General features: G+C 42.1%; 1 protein-coding gene across 2 annotated transcripts in view; it reads left to right on the plus strand.

Moving 5' to 3' along the window:
• Positions 1 to 21,090, plus strand: part of prkcha (protein kinase C, eta, a) — a 221,016-nt gene that overhangs the window by 12,214 nt on the left and 187,712 nt on the right. The window lies entirely within an intron of this gene.

Consider the following 21,090-nt stretch of genomic DNA (forward strand, 5'->3'; position numbering starts at 1 on the left):
CCTTGACTTAATATACTTATTTTCAATTTGCATAAAGCTTGGACAATTAATCTGCTCGTAGAGGCTGGGCTAACAATTTAGATATTTCAGTGCACGTCTTATCAAAAATAGTCAATCCCTATTTTTAAGTCTAACTCTAGCAGACCAGGTGTCCTGTTCTGGAGAAACATGGGAGTTAAATGAATATGAGAACAACCATGTGCAGGAACTAGATAGTTATACAACTCTGCCTTCAAAGAGGTGAAATTTAGTCTGTTTCCTCCCAGTCACCAAACTGGCTTCTTTCCCTCACCACGATTAGAGTCTCTGTTCTCTCCCCTCCAATCAAATCCTGACCCTGTAAGCCATTCTTCACTCAGTACCTCCCTCCTCCCACCACCTACTCCCTCAATCTTGTCAATTTTTTTGATATAGCAGCGCAAACCTATCAGCATCTGGATGTGGAAAAACTCAAGAAATTCTGCAGATGCTGGAAATCCAAAGCAACAGAGCATCTGGATGTGACCTCTGCTATGGGGTTCCCTATCTAACATGGTGACAAGCCTGGTGATCCATTTCGCAATGAATCTGTTTAAACAGACACAAACACAATGCTGAGTCAAAGCCTATTTGTGTCAAGGGCCAGACTAAAATGCTTCTTTTCTCATCATGGATTAGAAATCCCACCCTGATAAGTATTGGAGTGGTATTTCTATGGTAACGTTATGCCTAAAAATGGAGTTTGCTTTCTGCATGAATTGAAATGTAACTGGAGTTGTGTCATGCCTGTATCCGTTTCTTGATGAAATTGATGGATGTTTGAATTGAAGGGCCTGTTCAGCACTGTATGACTCTAACTCTTTTGGGAAAGTGGTCCGGGCACCTGTATGTACAGTTCATTTTAATGTGTCCGTCATTTATTCTGGCATCAGAAATGTACCTAATCATATCAGAAGTAAAGAAATGAAAGATGGTCAGGAACTTTCCATCTTTCCCCCCACGAAAGATGGGGGGATTTCCCCCCATGAGCAAGCAGCAGAAAGCAGCATTAATACTCCCCCCACTAATTCTTGCATAAAGCATCAGCATTCCCACCACCCACCATACAAGCAATAGCAAAGCTCCCAAAGAGAGACCACGGTCTACAGTCCATGAAAAAACAAACTGTTCACTCCAACATTTCAACATCCCTTGGGCACTCTCGTGCTCACTAACAAGGGAGAGGGAGAGATCACTCCTTCCACAGCGAGAGGAGAGACTAACGTCAAACCAGCGTTTGACATGTTGTTGAGAATTGGCAATAAATTCTCGTTCATCAGCGAGACAGAGGGAGAGCGGTCGACCATCGAGTACAGAGGCCTCTGACAGCTGCTCTTGCTGTCTTCGTTGTTCTGCCTCCTGCAGCGTTCCAGTTCATGACACCCATAAAATTTTGTGTCCACGGGGCCACACAAGGCCGCACCCCGAAGGCACCCATCTTCAGGCTGGACATATTGCAAACGCAGCCAATTGGCGAGCTCCAAAAACGGGAACACGCCGCTGTGCAGTCCCTCAGTTTGAGTGCTGCTATGGATCAAAGACCCGACAGGACCCCAGCCACCCTGAAAAGGGAAATAGAGACATGAGAAGAGGAAGAATTTAACATGATGGGCTGGGAGAAGTCTCCCTCCGGCACCATCTTTAGCTCAGTCCACATGTAGAATCAACCGTGATCTTATTCCTAAGCTGAGCTCGAGGTCTGAAACTCCAACTCCTATTCTTTTATCTTATGGTCTTACAATTGTGCACCTCATGTTCCGCTCCTTGCTGGCATCAATAAATATTGTATGACCTCTGTTGAATACTTACCATAAACTTAAGGCTGTGTGATTCTCCTTTGTATCCATATAAAGACAAATAAGTTTGATCAGTCAGATTTATTTCTGACTACCGACCGTTTTTTTCAGAAGGTTGCAAACGCTCTTGGTGAATAAGAGGTGTTTTCTCCAGTATTTCACTGCAGACATACTCACAGTGATTCAATGCTGCCAGCTCTTCATAATTTGAAGGGCCAATATGGTAATGATAGCCGTCCGAGATCTATTAAGCGACCATTGCAGATCTCTGCTGTAGTTCACACTTTGCTCCTCACCATGGTTTGAGAGAGGTCACGCAGCACTGTGCTCAGGAAGATGCAATTTTTTTTTAGTTTCAGAGAGAGACATCTGTTGCCCTGGGCTGTGCCAGCGTTGCTAGAATCCCACTCACACAGATAGCTGTTGACATCAAGCTACTTATTAGCTGAGCCTTTTCCTCAAGAGAAAGTGTTCTCTTGCCCCCAGTGGTGGTAGATCATCAGAAGATTTAGTGATGGCATCTGGCATGTTTCCAGGAAGCACAAAAAACTTGTTCATCTTCAGGAAGATGGAATCGCTCCACACTTTCTGTGGCTGGCCCCGCCTGGAGGAACAGATCGGGGGGTGGGGGGGGGGGGGAGAAGTGCCTTCCTATTCCTTGGCTTTTGACGCCCATTCACAATTGTATTACGGTTGCTGAGAGTCCGCGTTCTTTGAAGGTGATTGCAGTGCCTGAGTGTGCCTGTGGTGCCCAGAGTGACACAGACGGTAGAATGCATCAAGCAGGGCTGCACATCCCTTCCTTGTGTGCTGTATCCTTTAGATCTCAGCCAGCTGAAAACCGCTGAAGAGGTCCCAGAACCCGAGGGACATGAACACAGGATGAAGAGCAGCAAGAGTTAGAGGAGAGGAAGATGAGAGAGCTAGCCTGGGCTTCCCCTAGAGAACACCAGCAGTCTCAACTTCCAGCAGGGTGAAGGAGGGGCTTGTTGCTGTTCAGAGCATGAACATTGCTTTCACTGGGGTTTGCTAATTGTCCCTAATCTAAAGTGACTCTCTTTACAGAGATGCTGGCGATTGCTGATGCTGGAATCTGGAATAGCAAGTGATCTGCTGGAAGAACTCATCTAGCTGAGCAACTGTTTGTGGCAGGAGAATTTGGAGGAATTGTTAACATTTTGGGTTAAGACTTGCTGCAGGGCCAATTCTTTTCCCCCAGAGGTGGTGTTCAACCCGCTGAGTTCCTCCAACAGGTTATTTGTGATTCTCTTCAGACTCCAGTATGGTTCATCAGTATGAGCCCAGACTTAATCTTCACAGGTACCTTGGCAGGACCACTGTCACTGATCTTCATGCATGAATGAATAAATCCCCATTCCATGCACTGGAATGACTTGTTGTAAGTGATTTTAGTTGTGAACAGCTCACCAGACATGCCAAGTGAGGATGTGAAATTAATTGAGTGGAGATTCTCACAACTGGGAGTTACCTCCTGTCAGGCTGCTTGTATTCGAGCTCCTGGTCAGTCCCCTGGATTCCAGACAGCTGTGGGCTGTGGATTTTAATCTTCCTCAACTTGGCGTTCAGCAAATTGTTAGACTCTGTGCCTCATCAGGGACAGTAGAAGTCCTGTTTTAATATGTGACGTAAGCCATCCTAAAACTGCAACATCTTTATAATCCTATTCCCCAATTATTTTTGCATGGAATCTAACTGGATGTTAGTACTGTTCATAGCAAGCAATTAGCACTCCAAGGAAAGAGTGGAGTTCAATTTCAAAGCATTATTTTTTCTTTATTTTGCCAGTTTACTCTAGTTTTTGACTTGCAGTGTTTAATAAACTGCATCCTTGCAAATGACTGGACTTTTTTATATTTATATATACACCTTGGCTACATTTAGTTGCAGAATTACTGTGGCGTTCAGAATTCAGGCTATCACTTTGTTTTGCTACATCCACATAGAACAAAATAGCAGTGTTATTTTAGGTATGTGCTTTTTTTTGCCTTCTCTTTGATGTTGATTTATGTCCCTCTGCATGTGGCAGTATGACTAAGTAAATCATCCCAGCTTTATCTTTCTAATCCAAATGTTGTCATCGGTTACTTGTGGCAAACATCAGTGTGGTTACTTAGTGATACAAGAAATGTGTGGGATAAAATATTTAATACTAATCACTGCCTTTCATGATTTGGATGAATGGTAGAATTTCAATTTCAAAGTTTGAAATAAATTAATTATCAAAGTCAAGTATATGTCACCATATGCACGCAATTCGTGTGGAATACGGAATAAGGTACGTACCCTTACGGATGTGAAGAAGATGTTTCCGATGGTGGGAGAGTCTACGACCAGAGGACATAACCTCAGAATATAGGGGTGTCATTTTACAATGGAGATGAGGAGGAATTTCTTTAGCCAGAGTGGTGAATCTGTGGAATTCTTTGCCACAGGCAGCTGTGGGGGCCGAGTCTTCATGTATATTTAAGGCAGAGGCTGACAGATTCTTGATTGGTCAGGGCATGAAGGGATATGAGGAGGAGGCAGGAGATTGGGACTGAGAGGAAACCTGAATCAGCCGTGATGAAATGATGGAGCAGACCTGATGGGCTGAATGGTCTCATAGCCTTGTAGCACATTTAGTGATTGGCAAGTATGACATTGTGAGCATCACTGAGTCGTGGCTGAAAGAAGATCATAGTTAAAGCTTACCATCCAAGAAAGCATGTTGTATCAAAAGGACAGGCAGGTAGGCAGAGGGTGTGAGGTGGCCCTGTTGGTAAACAATGAAATCAAATCCTTAGAAAGAGGTGACCTAGGAATGGAAGGCATAGAATCTTTGTGAGTAGTGTTAGGCTGAAACGGTTCTGATGGAAGCTTTATACAGAACTCCAAACAGTAGCAAGGATGTGGGGTACTTGTTACAGTGGGAGACAGAAAAGGCATGTTAAAAGGGCAATGTTATGATAGACAAGGGGATTTCAATATGCAGGTGGATTGGGAAAATCAAGTTGATGCTGGATCCCAAGAGAGGGAATTTCTGGAATGCCTACAAGATAGAGATTTATAGAGCAGCTTGTGGTTGAGCCCATGAGGGAAAAGACAGTTCTGGATTGGATGTAATGTAATGAAACAGATTTGATTAGGGGGCTTAAGATAAAGGAACGCTTAGGAGACAGTGATCATAATATAATAGAATTTGCCCTGCAGTTTGAGAGGGAGAAGGTATAGTCCGAAATATCAGTATTACAGTGAAGTAAGGGGAATTATAGAGGAGTTGACTAAAGTTGGTTAGGATGGGGATCTAGCAGACATGATGGCAGAACAGCAATGACTGGAGTTTCTAGGGGCAAATTGGAAGTTGCAGGATAGGTATATCCCAAAGAAAAAGTATTCTAAAGGGAGGATGATGCAAAATTGTCAAAGACAGAAGAAAAACAAGAGATGACATATAATTAGAAAGATTACTGGGAAGTTAGAAGATTGGGAAGCTTTTACAAACCAACAGAAGGCAACTGAAAAAAAGCCATAAGAAGAGAAAAGATTAAATATGTAGGTAAGTTAGTCAATATTATAAAAGAGGATACAAAATGTTTTTTTTTTCCAGATATATAAAGAATCTATTCTCACCTCTCTTTATATATATAAAGAGAGGTGAGAATAGATATCAGACCACCGGAAAATGACACTGGAGGGGTAGTAATGGGAGACAAAGGAATGGCAGTTGAACTTAATAGGTATTTTGCATCGTCACTGTGGAAGACACTAACAGTATGCCATAAATTCGAGAGTATCCGGGGACAGAAGTGAGTGTAGCTTCTATTACAAAGGACAAAGTGCTTGGGAAGATGAAGGGTCTGCAGGCAGATAAGTCATCTAGACCAGATGGACTACACCCCAAGGGTTCTGAAAGGATCACTAGTACTGACGAAGAGATTGTGGAGTCAGTAGTACTGATCTTTCAAGAGTCACTAGACTCTGGAATGGTTCTGCAGATCTGAAAAATTACAGACATCGCTGCGCTTTTTGGAAAGGGAGGGTGGCAGAAGAAAGGAAAACATAGGCCAGTTAGTTTGACTTCAGTGGTTGGGAAGAAGGTGGCAGTCCATTATAAAGGAGAGGTTTCAGGGTACTTGGACACAAATGATAAAACAGGCCGAAGTCAGCAGATTGCCCGCCAAATTTGATTCAGGGAGGTTAGACAAAGAAAGTTAGTAGATATTGTTTACTTGGATATTCGTACTATCCTGAAATCCATTTTTGCAGGCATTCATCTAGGACAAAGAAAAACAATAGAATGAATGAAAGACTGCACACAAAGACAAACAGCCAAAGTGTAAAAGAAGACAATTTGTGCAAGTAAAAAAAGATAATAGTAATTTATTAAGTAAATAACTAATACTGAGAACATGAGTTGTAGAGCCTTTGAACAGTCCAGAGTTGTGCTGAGTGAAGTTATTCATGTTGGTTTAGGAACCTGATGGTTGTAGGGTAATAACTGTTACTAAACCTGGTGGTGGGTAACCAAAGATTCCTGTAGCTCCTTCCCGATGTAACAGTGAGAATAGAGCGTGGCCAGGATGGTGGGGGGTCCTTGAAGATGGGTGCAGCTTTCTTGAGGCAGTGCTTTTTGTAGATGTACTTAATGGTGGTGAGAGCTGTTCCTGTGATGGACTGGGCTGTATCCCATACTTTTTGCAGGCTTTTTGTGCTTGGGGATTGGTGTTTCCATACCAGGCCCTGATGCAACCAGTCAAACTGATCTCTGCTGTGCATCAAAATTTTGATGACATGTTGAATTTGCCCCTCAGTGAAAGTGCCTTGTTCATTTTTACAGTCAGAATAAGTGTTTCTTCTTAAAATGATTTCAGCAGGGATTTGAACTTAATGCTTCCACCATAGGTTTCCCAGGTCTTGGAATACTCGCCAGTGAATGAGTTGCAAATTACGGAGGTGGTTACAGTCCTGACAGTCTGGTTATGAATAGAGACTCAGTGTTTCCAGCTGCTTCCCGAATTTTCTCCGGCAAATCTTTGAAGTCTCCTTGTGGTAGTAGGTTGTTTTTCTATAAGCAGGAGTATCTCAAACTGGTGCAATAAAATTGAGTGACAAGGATCAGATTTTGAACAAGTTAGTTACTGTTACTGGAATGTGGCAGTTATGGGTGCAGGAGGGAGATCCACAATCCAAACCTGTCATAAGGTCACATAGCACGAGTCTTAAGCTTAATAATGCATTTAGAAGGTTTCAGCTTCATGATGATGGTTGGTTATTTAGTTCAGAGATAAGAATAAAAGCAGAGGTGAGCTCTCTAGTCTCATGCACTTACTAAGCCATTCAGAAATATCCTGGTTTTTTATTCCTTAACTTCAGTACCACTTCCTCACTGCCTCAACGACTAACATCCAGTAGCACTTACATCCACAGTGATGGAGTGTTTTGAGAGGTTGGTGATGAAACATACCAACTCCCGCCCAAGAAGCAACTTGGATCCACTCCAGTTTGTCTACTGGCACTCCTGGTCCATGGCAAATGCTGTCTTATTGGCTCTTCACTCAACTCTGCAACATCTGGTCAGCAAAGACACATTCACCAGGATGATCTTTATCGTCTACAGCTCAGCATTCAATGCCATCTTCCCCTCAAAACTAATCAATAAGCTTCAAGACCTTGGCATTAATATCTCCTTCTGTAATTGGATCCTTAATTTCCTCACTTGCAGACCTCAGTCAGATCGGATTGGCAACAATATCCCCTCCACAGTCTCCATCAGCACAGGTGCTCAAAGAGGCCGTGAGCTTAGCCCGTGCTCTATTCACTCTACATTTATGACTGTGAGGCTAAGCACAGCTCCAATGCCATATGCAAGTTTGTTTACGACATCACTGTCGTAGGCCAAATCAAAGGTGGTGACAAATCAGCATATAGGAGGAATATTGAAAATCTGACTAAATGGTGCCAAATCAGCAACCTCTTAGCCAACATCAACAAGACCAAAGACTTCAGGAGAGGAAACTAGAGGTCCATGAGTCAGTTCTCATTGGAGGATCAGAGATGGAGAGGGTAAGTAACTTTAAATTCCTCAGTGTTACCAGTTCAGATTACCTGTCCTGGGCCCAGCACATAAGTGCAATTACGAAGAAACCACAACAGTGCCTCTACTTCCTTAGGAGTTTGTAGAGATTCAGCATGACATTTAAAACTTTGACAAACTTCTATAGATGTATGGTGGAGAGTATAGTGACTGGTTGTATTGCAGTCTGGTGTGGAAACACCAAGAGCTTTGAATAGAAAATCCTCCAAAAAAGTAATGGAAAGGGTCCGATCTATCATGTGTAAAGCTCTCCCCACCATTGAGCACATCTACATGAGGCACTGTCATAGGAAAGCAGCAGCTATCATCGGGGATTCCCACCACCCAGGTCTTGCTCACTTCTTACTGTTTCCATCAGGAAGAAGGTACAGGAGCCTCAGGGCTCATACCATGAAGTTCAGGAACAGTTATTACCCCTCAATCAACAGACTCTTGAATCAAAGGTGATAATTCCACCCAACTTCACTTACCCTGTCACTGAAATGTTCCCACAACCTATGGACTCACTTTCAAGGACTCTTCATCTCATGTTCTTGATATTTATTGCTTATTTATTTATTATGATTATTTCTTTCTTTTTGTATTTGGACAGTTTGTTGTCTTTTGCACATTGGTTGAATGCCCGTGTTGGTTCAGTCTTGCATTTATTCTATAATGGTTATCGTTCTATTGGGTGTGCCCACCAGAAATTGAATGTCAGGGTTGTATATGGTGACATATATGTGCTTTGATAATAAATTGACTTTGAACTTGTTCTAACTGCTGGTGGGGAAGCATGGAACTAAGGCAAGAAGGGCATTAGATAGGGAAATAATTTTAAGATAAGGCATTGAATAAGTTGCCAGAGAAAGTGGTTGAGGCAGGTGTAAAACTGGCATTTAAAAGACATCTGGATAATTATATAGCTACAAGTCAAATGCAGTTAAATAGGACTAGCTTAGTTAGACACCTTGGTTGGCATGGCTGACTTAGGCCATATACTTAGGTTTCTATACTGGGAATGGTTGAAGTGATTTGTGCTTTCCTAAGTTCCAAACCTCTTCACACCAGAAAACAGAAGTCAGGACTGGCTGTTAGATACTAGTAGATGCCTCCTTCAAACTTGTCAGCAAAGAACTTAATGAATGGGTCTTGGGAATCTCCAATACGACCCACATGGCTGCCAGGTCTATCAGCAGGCGAGGCTCAGGCTCGTGTAACCAGGTGGCCTCCGTACCTACCAGCAAATGTGGCCAGATAATTGTGGTGAATATCTTCATGTTTCACTGTGCGATATATTGTACAGTAAAGCAAGAGATATTCTGGGGACTTAACACATACCTTGTGAGAATGTTGAGTCTCATCAATAATGGGCATCTATAAATGACCTGCTGCCTGAGGTGATTTAACAGCTCAGATGTTCAGCAAGTAAATAAGTGGATTAAAAGGAACACTCCATCTTGTTTGAGAGCCATGCGTGAAGCTCCAATAGTAAAGGGCTATGACCAACACTGGATGGTTACTTGCCGCACCACTTGATTGGCAGGTACCCACCCAATCAGCTCGCGGCAACCACACATCACACAGATCCCTGCATTCTCCCAGTGAGTGAGTCTATAAGACAATCCTGACAGTTAATCAAAAAGTTTGTGCCTCATCTCCACCATTCTGTTCCTCAACCACAACCAGCTGAGCCGACCTTTAATCGCTGCGGTCGACACTGCTGCTGGTGCCCGCTAATCCGTCGACAGGGTACACTGAAGTGTAAGTGCATAATGAAAGTGTGCCTTTCAGTTCTGTGCTGGTGCAGTCTCAGAAGAACGAGGTCGGAGGAATCCTGCATAGCCACAGACTCACGTTGTGCTGGAAGCAAAGGGAAAGCAACATCAGTTAGCTCTGGTAAAGTACTGCATAGACAATGCCATACTTGGGCTTCTCATAATGTAGTCATTGGTAAAATAAACAGGTTTCAATTGTGTTTTAATTCTGTTGCTGAAACAGGTTCTTAGTCTCTATACAAACCCAAGAGATTCTGCAGGTGCTGGAAATCCAGAGTAACACACACAAAATGCTGGAGCAACTCAGCAGGTCAGGTAGAATCTATGGAAAGGCATAACATGTCCTGATGAAGGGTCTTGGTTCAACTTGTTATTCTTCTTCATAGACGCTGCCTGATCTGCTGAGTTCCTCCAGCTTTTTGTGTGTGTTACTTTAAGTTCTTTGCCTCTCCGTCTTCTAGGTGATTTTAAGTGATCTTATTCCAGTGTTCTTCTCATTTCCCCACCCTTTTCTCCAGTTGCCTTGCTATTTGCACTCTTCACAGCAACATGGAGTGAATGAAGAGACTTGTGAGAGAAAGAAATTGGATGTTTTCCCAATGAAGATAATGTTATTTTTCTGATGAGCAAGGGAATCTTGGACAGGATACAAGAAAGGTTTATGAAGCATTAGCAGAAGAATGCATGAATAGATACGGAATTAGTTCTGAACTTTGCATGTTAAGTGGGTGGCAATTGATTTATTTTAATGTAAACCCTTCCCTGGGATGTGGGCGCTTTTTGAGAAGGTAGTGATAAGCAACTGCCTTGAACTTTTTCAACATGAGTGGTAAGGAGCTCCCACAATGCTATTATTAACAGAGCCTCAGGATCTTGACCCAGTTGAAAAGAAATAATGGTAGAATATTGCCAAGCTGAGATGGTATATGATTGGAAGGAGGTCTTGAAAACAAGGTGCTTAAATCACCTGCTCCTCTTGCTCTCCTCAGTTGTGGATAGAGGTTTGGAAGCAATTATTGTGAAAAAAAAACTTTGGCAACTTGCTGCAGGGCACCCTATAGATTGGGAGGGGATTTTTTTGAGGATTCCAATTGTGGTATTACTTCTATGCATACTGAGGTATAAAGAAAAGCTTGTTTTGCATACAGATCAAACCATTCCACATGCATTGAGATTTTATGTAAAGGAATAACAGAATACAGAATAAAATGTAACATCTATTGAGAAAGTGCAGTGCAGGTAGAAAGTAAGGCACAAGGTCATAACGTTGTAGATTGTGAGGTCAAGAATTCATCTTATCATTCTAGGGATCCATTCATCAGTCTTATAACAGCATTAGTTGGGTATACTTAAAAGTAGAAGTTCTTGATTAGTAAGGGCATCAAAGGATATGAAGAGAAGACGGGAGTGTGGGTTGAGAGGGAAAATAAATCAGCTATGATGAAATGGCTGAGCAGATTCGATGGGCAGATTGGCTTAGTTCCGCTCCTATGTATTAGCTTTTATGGTCTAATTCAGAGGAAGGGTGGAGTGAATGTTTAAGACAGTGGGTGCCTTGAAAATCAATTGTGTTTCTTTGTACTAGGTAACGCTGATCTTTCAGTGCGTTTGCAGCTGCCTTCATCAAACCACATCCTGAGGGTTTTTTTTAAATTAATAGTTTCTAAATATAGAAAGATTACTGTTTCACAGAACCTGAATTTGAGTGACCAATCAGTTAAATTGTTTATTGTTTTCCCTACATTCATGCTGATGTTCTGGATACTGAGAATTAATGTTAGTACCTATCAGCTTAGGTAAAAACTTTGCCAAAAATGCCCGAATATCACTTGCCTTTATCCACATTGCCTTTTAGTTTTGCTTTTGCACCAAAAGACAGAACAGACCCTGAACGGAACTTACAGATTGAGTGGAATGGAATATAGGGTGACAGGTCGGTCTCACAAGCTGCTTGGTTTCGGTTTCCATGGCAATCGGCACGTCTTGCAACCAGTGACCAAGTACCTTCACATGCCACACTCACCACTTTCTTTCCCATAGGGCAGGGTGCGTAGCCAATGGCTGAGCTCTGAGGCTTGTGTTACACCAATTACATATTCCAGCGTATGAGTCAAAATGGTTGATCCCAGTAATATGATAAATTTGGAGTTGGGTATATAATTGAAAAGGAAAGCTTGCTGGGCCAGGGGCAAAATAAAAAAGAGCAGGAATGACAGTGGCAATGGTCACTGAACATGTTCCTCCTTCCATCGTATTGCCCATAAAGGTAGGACTGGCACAAAACACAAGGACAGAGACTTCAAATTGTATGAAGGATCAGTTCATAGATAAGTGAGGCAAAATGTTTTCCTTATCCTCTTTACCATGATTTTTTAAAATAAATTCCTAAAGCCAGACCAGCAATTATTGACTTTCAGAGGACCTTGAACCATGTCAGTTTTCACTTTTCTTGTTGCCGGACAGATGGTTGTCCTGAGCAGCAAAGGGACTGTAAGGGATTTATCCTTTGGCCCATTCACTGTAATGCATTCCACAATGCTGTGAACTATGGCTTAATAATTAAACGAGGTAGCTATGAACTGATACCGCTTCAGGCAGCCAACGTTTGTAGATGGGACAAAAGCAGAAAGGTAGGTTCCACTTGGCAGAGGGCCTTCCACAGAAATTTACAAAACTCCCCTTAATCTCCTGGTGTTGCATTGAATTGAATTTGTTTTTTTTTTGATTGAATGAAGAAGTTTACTCTGTTTAGTTGGTCGTATCAGATATCAATCATTCTTTGTGTGAAGTAGTACTTTTTGAAATGTTCCTGGAGCCTTTCACTTAAAATAGTGGTCATGACCAACTTCAACGTAACCCTGCTTGGATCAGTGGTACCCTGGCCATACGAGTTCTCGCTTTGGCCCCAGTTAGGATCTGTGAATAAGATGGGAAAGTCGTTTGAACTTGTCTTTATGATGAACTGTCAGATATCAGGAAGGTCCTTTCAGAAAGTTTCCTAGTTATAATCAGCAAAGAGGCATGTTTTTTTTTCAATGTACCATCAATCTTTAACATTCTATAAACACCATCAAGAGCAGACTAGCAGATTAACTGTTCATTTATCTGATGAGCTTTCCATCTGACTGTGGTTGAGCATAAATTGGATTAAAGTTCACCTACGTAGCAATGTCCACACTTCAAAAGAGATTCATTTCGTTGCATGAGAGAAGCAATGGGATATCCTGAGGACACAGAGATTCAGTAGTAATGTGTATTCTTCCTCTGCTGCCTGTAATGGTTTATTTCGCATTTCTCTGTTACGGTGATGCTGCAACATAACTCTATGACCCTTCTCTACACTGTTTCAAGAACCTAGCTGTTTCTTTTCTCTTTGTAGTTCATTTTCAAATGACACTGCTAGGGTCCCATTTACTAACGGAGAAGTAAGGGTGAGGTCACCAGCTGAAGTCCACTTCACCATGCAACATTATGAGATAGTGGAGGTGCTGGTGAACTTTCTGCTGAGCTGAGGTCTCTGTTGGTCAGAGTTGACCATGGATGTTGCGTCCTGGCTGTCTAGATACAAAAGCCTGGGCAGTATGATATGGAGAGCAAGCTGTTGCCCATGTGGTAAGCTCAGTCCCTCCACACATCCGATGAACCCAAAGGAAAGGCAGAGTCTGGTACAGTTTGGCACGCCAGTCAGAGTTGAACTTAGTGAAGGATTGCCTTAGGGACTCCAGCTCTGGATTTTTCTGTCAGGGTTTGCTCCTGAAGCCTTCCCCATCAGTGGGTGCAGCTGTGAGTCAGCAGAGGTTTGAGATCAGATTTGTCTTTTTCCTAGATGAGCTGACAAGCCCCATCTGTCCAAAGTGGCTGTTTTTAAAGTGCTGGTGACCTGCCTTTGCCCCTTCTCATGTCAATAGAAATGGTTCTGCCAGTTTTAGTAGCTAAGCCAGGAGTTGACTTGGTTGTCAGAGACTATTTGAGGAGCATGCCATTGGGAGCATTTAATAGGTAGTGGGAGCTTGTCCCCATTACAACTCCAGATATAACTACCTTAAGGAGCTTTCTAGGCTGTGGAATATACTTAGAATCAGAATCAAGTTTAATATCACTGGCATTATGTCATGAAATTTATTGTTTTGTGGCAGAGGTGCATTGCAATATGTAATAATAAAAAAACTATAAATTACAATATGAAATATAAACTCTTCTTGAGCATCCAGCCAGGTACAGGTATCAATTATAACCAATGCTTCAGTGACAAACTCCACCATCTTCTACAGGGGCGATGAGCAAGGTGATGAGTATTGAGCAAGGTTAAAGTTGACGAAGACGGGCAGGTGTTTGACGGTTTTCATTTCCCTCTTGCTAGCTGCTGTCGGACAAAAGTGCAGGATTGATCAGAGAGATTGTGGACTTGTTTTGGTGACTTTGAAGTTCATGTTGCATATGTTTCTGGATTCTGGTTACTTTTTGTACTGTTTTTGAGTGGTTCACTGCTTACTGGGGGGCTTTGGCAAAGACTGGCTCTGTGGCCTGCAGTTGGTTAGTTGTATGCACTGAACTGAACTAAACTGAATACTCCTGGACTCCTGGATTGATGTTTGATATTCTATGTGTTGTTTGCCTGCTTTTTGACATTTGCGCAATTTGTTCTTTCTTTGCACGTCAAGGGTTTGATGTGTTCTTTGAATGGGTTCCATGTTGTTTCTTTGTTTCATGGCTGCCTGCGAGAGAACAAATCTCGGAGTTGTTTCTGTCCACATAGTTCGATAATAAAAGTATTTTGAATCCTCATAAGGCCATAAGACCAAGGAGCTGAAGTCGGCTATTCGGCCCATCGAGTCTGCTCTGCCATTTTATCGTGAGCTGATCCATTCTCCCATTAGTCCCACTCCCCCACCTTCTCACCTTAACCTTTGATGCCCTGGCTACTCAGATACCTATCAATCTCTGCCTTAAATACACCCAATGACTTGACCTCCACTGTCACCCGTGACAACAAATTCCATGGATTCATCACCCTCTGGCTAAAAGAATGTCTTCGCATCTCAGTTCTGAATGGGCGCCCTTCAATCCTTAAGTCATGCCCCCTCGTACTAGACTCCCCCACCATGGGAAACAACTTTGCCACATCCACTCTGTCCATGCCTTTCAACATTCGAAATGTTTCATGGGCATCATTACGGCAAGTTACCTTATTTTTCTTAGGTAATGGGATAACAGTGGACTTCTTAAGGCAGGTAGGAACCTCAGATTGAAATTGAGGTTAACGATGCCTACAAATACCCCTGCCAATGGATCTGCACAGGATCTGTGGACACAGTTTGGGGCCTCTTCTGGGCCAAGTGCTTTCTTTGGGTTTACTCTCTGAGTGAGCACTTTAGGTTTTACTCGCAACCGGCAATCTCTTGGTCATGTTTATTGTTGGCAGATTTTCTCGGTACTTAGTTTGTGAAATATTGAACTGAAAGTGTAAAAACTGCTATAACCAAAAGCTATGCATGCCGTGGAAATTTGAGGCACAACACGAAACAGCAAACGTACTGAGTAATTTAAGAGGAATTGGTGCAGAGAAAGATGAAGTCAACATTTCAGATTAATGACCTCTCATGAGTCCTGGGTCATTGACCTGAAGTGCTAACACAATTTCAGATGCTACTGATGCCCACTGATCCTGATGAGTATTCCCATGGTGAGATTTGAATTACGTTCCCCAGATGACTTATCACATCCTCAGAACTACAAGCTCAGTGACAAGCGTCACGAGGCGACATTTCAGATCATCTCTAAGTTATTCCACCTTCACCACCACTGGGATATAGGCGGCCGAAAGTAGCTCGCTAGCATCCTCAGTCATGGACCACGCAAGTTGTCTCCAGGTGCGGTCCACCTTCAAATCCTGTCTCTGCTATGAATGAGGTCTTTGAAACTTCTGCTGGTATTTCTGTAGCTCTGGGTTTTTACAGGATGGGGTGGCCCATCCCCCCCTCCTTCTGCAGCCAGGCTTGGGTCTATCCACGGCAGAGTTATTTCACCTTTCGATTCAATGAAATTGGATAGTATATTTTTAATGCCGTTACTGGCAAGAAGACATTTCCCGTCCTTCCTGTTTCTTTCTTACTTCCAATGGATATTGTACAATTTCTTATTTATTTCCTGCCTTTTTACTAGATTGCCCTGCGTTGCTTTTGTTAAAGCAACACTTGGGAATCTCGCGACGTAACGTGTCCTGCCAGAGACATTCTGTTTAGCCTTATTGAAGATGATTGAAATGGAAGTGAAATTATATCAGATCTTTTCCATTTTTAAAATCAAATATTGGTTTGTGCCAAAGCATCTCAGACCTCATAAAATGTGATCACGGTATGGTCACTGTTGAGCAGGCCAAAACAACCTCTGAATCCTTTCTATTCACTGTATCCATAGTAGACTCAAGACCACAGTCATATTCTGCTTCTACAAATGACCTTAACCAACAGATTTTCCAATTTGCGATCCAACGAAGCTGAATTGTCTTCCATTATGTGGAATATCATTCAGATCTCTCAGCTATGTGTCCAACTTTCTATGTTGAGCAAAGACAATCAAATTATAATTTTATACTTGACATTGTACAGAGCTGTAATTCATGGAAATAATGGGAAATATTATTTAATATCAATATTAAAGATCAAAGTACTAAATACAGAATTAATATCTGCAGTAGGAGTGACATTAAATCAATATCAAGAATAAATATTGAACAAGATGTATTGTACTGAATATATTGAAAGATCTGTAAATTGCAACAATGTTCGTTGGAAATTCAGCCTGTGCTCTCAATTAATGATCTGTTTGTAAGACTGGGCCAACTATTTCCATCCCCCACCCCCAGCCCTGCCATGTGAGTTTATTAAATAAGATAATACAATGATATAGAGGTTCTATTTTCCACTTGTGTGATTTGGACAATAAAATCTATTTGTAGTACATTTTCACTAACTAATAATTTTGATATTTATTGGTTATCAAATCCTCTAGGGAAACATTTGCTCACTCTTGCACCTTGTAATGATTTTTTTCCATTACTTGATTCATTTTCTCTTTCCACTTGCTATATGTAAAACAATCTAAATGTGGTTTTATTTTGGATAATTGCCAACTGGCATTTACTATATGTGACAGCATCATGCTGGGAAGATTTGATGTGTTTCTTCAACTTCCTTATATTGTTTTGCAGACAAAAATTGATTTGACCAAATGTGAGCACCATTGACAGCATTCTGCAGTTCAGACTGCCGTGGAGATGTGTGGGTGGAAGAACTGTGTGGGTGCAAGTACGAATGACTTTTTTCCATTTTTAAACTTAACGTGTACTTTTGTACAAAACCTTTCTGTCTTTAATATGTGCTGTAATTCTGTTTGTTTCCTTAACTTTATTTGTTTGACTTCTGTGAGATTTGAATGTTGTGATTCTTGGTGCCACTTTGAAAGTAAATAACTCCTCAAGATGTTAAGTTGTGCCTGTAGCTGCTAAAATACAGACATGTGAAAGTAAAGAGAAACTTTGTCTTTTCTTACCATAGTTTTATATGTTTTAACATCTCGCGCTCATGATGGAGGAACTACATGAATAGATACAACTGACCCATGAGAGCTGGGAGGGGTGAAACTAGGAACCTCAAAATAGAGGCAGGAATGCATCTTCTGGTCACTTGCCACTCCACACGATCACAGCTTCCTGTGCTAAACTCAAAACCATCGATCTCTCACAGGGTAATAAAGAGAAGAAAACTAATCTGACTGATTTTCTGTGAACGCTTTGACTAAATGAAGCCATACCAGAAAATATCACCAATCAACTTCCCAGCACTTTACTTCGCCCTTTCCCCTCTCCCGGTTTCACCTATCACCTACCACCTCGTTCTTCCTCCCCCTCCCTCCCCCCCGCCTTCTTGCTTTGATTTCTCATCATTTTTTCCAGTCCTGATGAAAGGTCTCAGCCCCAGACGTCGACAGTTTACTCTTTTCCACAGATGCTGCCTGGCCTGCTGAGTTCCTCCAGTATTTTGTGTGTTGCTTTGATTTCCAGCATCTAGATTTTCTCTTGTTCAGAAAATTATGAGTACCGTGTGCTCCCTTTTAATCCGTTTTCTGTGCTCTCTATTCTACGCCACTGTGAATTATCAGCCCGTATTCTTCTATAAGAACTGAAGAGAGCCATCTGCTGTTACGTTAGTCTACAGCTGATTCCTGTGGCTCCTTAGTCTCTTGAGAAAAGAAGAACAGTAATATCTTGCATGCTTAGATTTAGCTTAAACCTGCACACACATTGTCCTCTTCATGGAATAACGTATTAGATTCCAAATGGGTGTCAGATGTGGTTCAAACACAAGAAAATCTGAAGCTGCTGGAAATCCAAGCAACAAACATAAAACTGTTTGCAGGGATTGTTCTTACCCAGCTCCCTTGTTTATTTGTCCCTCCCCACTGATCTCCCTCCTGGTACTTATCCTTGCGAATGGAACAAATGCTACACTTGCCCCTACACCTCCTCCCTCACTACCACTCAAGGCCCTAAATAGTCCTTCTAGGTGAGGCGACACCTCACCTGTGAGTCTGGTGGAGGCATCTGCTGTATCCGAGTCTCCTGGTGTGGCCTCCTATATAGCGGTGAGATCCGACGTAGCTTGGGAGACTGCTTTGCTGAGGAACTATGCTCTATCCGCCAGAAAAAGCAGGATCTCCCGGTGGCCACCCATTTTAATTCCACTTCCCATTCCCATTCCAACATGTCAGTCCATGTTCTCCTCTACTACCGCAATGAGGCCACACTCAGGTTGGAGGAGCAACACCTTGTATTCTGTCTGGATAGCCTCCAACCTGATGGCACGAATATCGATTTCTCAAACTCCTGAGAAATTGCCCCTCACCATTCCCCCATTTCCATCTCCCTCTCTCACCTGACCTTTCCTGCCCATCGCTCCCTCTGGTGCTCCTCCTCCTCTTTCTTCCATGGTCTTCTATCCTCTCCTGTTAGATCCCTCCTTCTCCAGCCCTTTATCTCCACCAATCCATCTCCCAGCTGCTTCCTTCCCCCCTCCGCCTCTCCTGGTTTCACCTATCACCCACCTTGTACTTCTTCCTCCCCTCCCCCCCACCCTCTTGCTCTGACTCCTCATCTTTTCTTCCCAGCCCTGATGAAGGTTCTTGGGATGAAACGTCATCTGTTTACTCTTTACCATGGGTGCTGTCTAGCCTGCTGAATTCCTCCAGCATTGTGTGAGTTTCTGTCAGATATGGTTGGGCAGGTTTTGAACTCATCTCTGAATCAGAAGGCTCTGTGTCCGTTCCAGAGATCTGAACACAAAAACATTGAAAGACACAACATTGTATTACAGTAATTGATTTGTCGGAAATTATGCTTTGAGAATGAAACTAAGTGTTCTCTCAAGTGAAAATAACCTTTCCCATATTGCTGTTCTGGGAAATAAGATGCCCGTAATGTCTCCTATTACTAATACCCTGAATCAGCACCAGTTTTACAAAATACAAATTACTAGATTACACTTGAAGTGTCTAAATGAAATGGCTCCTCATTTATTAAATTACAACAAAAATTTGCAGCTATCTGTAATAGTAAGGAGTTAGTGAGTAACACAGTTCCCGTCCCTTCTTAGGCAAGTTTCTGAATTTTTAGCAGTGAATTCTGGATCAGAAGGAATCCAGCTGGAATACAGAGGTTCACTGCTGCCGAGTAACTTTAGTTTTATTGCTCAGTTTTGATGAAGTAGAAGTGGAACATATAAAAAGTCAATCTCAAAAAAGTTGCTAACTTCCACATTAAACAACTGAAAATAATTTTACTCGCCCATGAACGAAATGAAACAAAACCAGTTAAGAATCTTGAATTTGATGCTTCAGGCACAGAAGAGCCGAACTTGATCAGATGGTTAAGAGTGTGCTGGCCGGTGAGGTGGTGGGAATTGAATTCAAGAACCACAAGATAACTTTGCGGCTCTGTAAAACTCTGGTTAGACCACACTTGGAGAATTGTGTTCAGTTTTGTTTTGTTGACTCATTATAGGAAGGATGTGGAAATTTCGGAGACAGTGCAGAGGAGATTTACCAGGATGCTGCCTGCGTTAGAAACTATGTCTTATGAGGAAAGTTTGAGCAAGCTAGGGCTTTATTCTTTGGAATAAAAGATGAGAGGTGACTTGATAGATGTGTACAAGATTTTAAAATAGGTAGCATGGGCAAACAACATCTTTTTTTCCTGAATTGCAATGGAAATACAAGAGAACATAATCTTAAGGTGATTGGGGGTAAGTGTAGTGGGATGTCAGAGGTAGGAACAGCCTGCTATGGGTGGTGGTGCTGGCGGATGCATTACGAATATTTAAGAGATTCTTAGATATGCACATGGATGAAAGAAAATTAGGGGCTATGTGAGAGGGAAGGGTTAGATCGATCTTGGAGTAGGTTTAAAGGTTGGCACAACATTATGCGCTGAAGGGTCTGTACTGTGCTGTCCAGCAGTGAGCAGCATTGGGCACTCCAGTACATCTTGGTTTTCCCAGCATTGTGCAGGACTGGGATCGCTAATTATTCATGCAATATTAATTGGCCACCATTCATTTGGGCAAGTCCAGAACCTAATGCTCAGTCTTCAAATCATCCTACTCACAGATTGCTAGTCTGCGAGGGAACACAAGAGTAGATATTGAGTTTCTACTTCTTCTAATTAGAGATCAAGAGTGTGGGAGCATAGATAACAATTTAGTCGTAGGTTAAGAAGAAGTTTCTTGACATTTCTTGAGGATTACCAGACTTCTGAGTTCATTACATTGAGTTCAAGGTCACGATCATGGATAGATTGAGGGGATTTGGTGATCAGGTGGGAATGTGGACTTACAGCATAGGTCGACCATGATTGCATTCAGTGGTGGAGCCAATTTGGATGATGGTTAGGGAGCATGCATAACTCCTTCTTCTGTGCTCTAAGTAAATGGTTAGAATATTGGATTCTCAAAAAGGCAAAAGCATGACTCCCTCTGTTGACTCTCATTTAGATATCAACTTCCTGCAGAGGTGATTTACCATTCTCAGCCGTGCCACCTGCAGAGGAAATGGGAAATGTGGTTGGGAGGACTGTACCTATAGTTCTTGACTGAGGCACCTTATGAGTTGATCAAAAGCATTGCTATCAAGATTGAGACAGATATCAAAGGAAGTGGTTTATCAAAGAATGGAGGAATTTGAGACTGATCACCACAGACAACCTAATGGAAATATTAATATTTGAAAATTTTGTGTTCATATGAATACATTTCTTTCCTGATACCCCCTTCAATGTTGAGTAAAGAACTGTGCTAGATTTTCAATTGTGATCAGGCTATCAGTCTAAAGGTTTGTGAAGGTGCTGGTTATGCTTTGTAGATGTTTTGCACCA

The sequence above is a fragment of the Hypanus sabinus genome, chromosome 2 (assembly GCF_030144855.1).
Source record: "Hypanus sabinus isolate sHypSab1 chromosome 2, sHypSab1.hap1, whole genome shotgun sequence".
Taxonomy (NCBI): Eukaryota; Metazoa; Chordata; class Chondrichthyes; order Myliobatiformes; family Dasyatidae; genus Hypanus; species Hypanus sabinus.